Raw genomic sequence first — 2,103 nt, 5'->3', positions numbered from 1 at the left:
AGGAATTAACACAACCCTCACGTGGCTTCCCCAAAAAACAGCACGGAAACGCTCCCAGTCCCCACGCTCCACTCCATTCCAAGGATGCAGCTGCATTCTCCCTGGACGGGGGCCAGCGGTAGGGAAGTTTCCTCTGCCCGCTCTCCTCCTCCCTGGCTCTTGTAGAAAAGGGGTTTGGGGTGTTTGGGGCCCCAACAGCTCCACAAGACCCCCAGGAAATGTTCTCCATGCAGGAGAAGCAGCAGAGCCTCTTCCCTGGGGTTTCTTGTGCACTGGAAATCAAGGACTCCCAAGAATGTCCACATGCTCACCTGCTCCTGCCTGAGACCTCCTCCCTCCCTGCCCAGCCCCGCTGCCGGGGATTTACTGTCAATAAAACCACTGCAGAGAGCCACTTCTCCTCTGGAAGAAGAGAAGGAGGAGGGGGGAACAACCACTCTCTAAACGTCCTTCTCCCTTATCCCAGCAGCACATCCTTCTCCCCTCAGGATGCTGATGGAGGGACAGCATCGAGCAGGCAGCTGTTGGGCAAGGAGCGATGCAGAACGGAGCAGGAAGGGAAAGGCAGAGCTGGTGCCAACTGGGAATGCTAATGCTGCTCCCCGGCCTCACAGCCACGTCCCCAAGCACCAGCAGGGCTGTGCCTGAGCCTGGCAAGGGGGGGCACTGGCTCGGGGGGTGTCCCTGGCCCCCAGCTCTGCTGCTCCCAGGTGCTCTCGAGCAGGTCCCGCTGTGAAACCCAGGGATTCTGCTGGGGCAGGGGAGAGGATGCTCCGAAAACGATCAAACCAAGTGTGCCCAAGCCGTGGGATTTTGGGTATCCCTGAGTGCCCACGCTCCTGTTTGTGTGGTTCAGGTGGGGACACCGTGCTGGGAAGGCACCTCTGGGCAGGGACGCAGCCTGTGCCAACCCTGGGGTCTGGCTGTCCCTTTCCAACATCACACTCGTAAAGGACATTGAAGCATCCTTTTCCATTTGACTGCAGCCACCTTACTGGGAGCAGTGGGCGGGCTCCTGCTGCAGCCTCCGCACCCAGAGCCGCTGCCGCGGGGGCTCGGCTCGGGTGAGGAGGGCACCCCGCTCCCCGGGGCACTCGCGGGTGCAGCTGGAGGCAATGGGAGATGTGCTGGCACTGGGGGCAGCTGGGCAGCGCTGTGCAACCCCCCCGGTCTGCCCCGGGGAGGAGCAGAGCCCCCGGTGCCTCCTGCCCCGGGAGCAGCCCGGGGACAGCGGCAGAAGGACGGTGCTGGGACAGGGGCGGCGTGTCCTGAGCACGGCGAGGGCCCAGCAGGGTCAGTCCCTTCATCGTGATAAGCGTGACAGGCACCGGCCACAGGCAGCAGAGCCGGGCTGCACGGGGTGAGCCCGGGTGGACACTCGAGGACACGTGTGCCCCACGGCCAGGAAGGGGCTGGAAGGCACCGGTGTCCCCCAAAAAGACCAAGCCCGGGGTGTCCCAGCACCCGCCCCGGCGCCGGGGCCAGCACGGGTGAAGCCTGAAGGGCGGGGGAGGCCGCGGCAGGGCAGGGACGGGTCAGGGCTGTGGGATGGGGCCGGGGGGTCCGGCGGAGCGGGGAGCGAGGAGCCGGAGCATCCCTGGAAGGCGCGGGGGATGGGAGCGGCACACGCACACGCACACACACATTACCCACATGCACACGGCAGCAGCACCAACAGCCCCTGCCAGCGCCTGCAATCGCTGGAGCGCCGCTCCTGCGCCTCTCCCTCCTCCTCTCCCTCCTCCTCCTCCTCCTTCTCCTCCTCCTCCTCGCTGCCCACCGGCCTGCGGCACCCCTCACCCCTCCGCGGCCTCCGGCCCCACCAGCGCTCAGACAATGACTTCATGCGGATTATGCATCTGAAGAAATCACCAGCTCCCAGATAGCCACAGGGGGAGGTATCCATGTGTTTGGCAGGGAAGCAGCCTCCTGCTCGCCTTCCTTCTCCTCCTCTTATCTCCTCGCACACGGCAGCTGCCTCCTCTCCAGCGATGGTCGCCTGCGGTCCCCCCGCGCGGCGCTGAGCGAGGCCCCGGCGCATCCCCGCTCCCACGCTTGCACCAAGGTACCAACGAGGCTATTTTTATTCCCCCCCTTCTTTTC

This window comes from Geospiza fortis, unplaced genomic scaffold (assembly GCF_000277835.1).
Source record: "Geospiza fortis unplaced genomic scaffold, GeoFor_1.0 scaffold676, whole genome shotgun sequence".
In the NCBI taxonomy this organism is placed as follows: Eukaryota; Metazoa; Chordata; class Aves; order Passeriformes; family Thraupidae; genus Geospiza; species Geospiza fortis.
Note: the sequence above shows the minus strand (reverse complement) of the source record.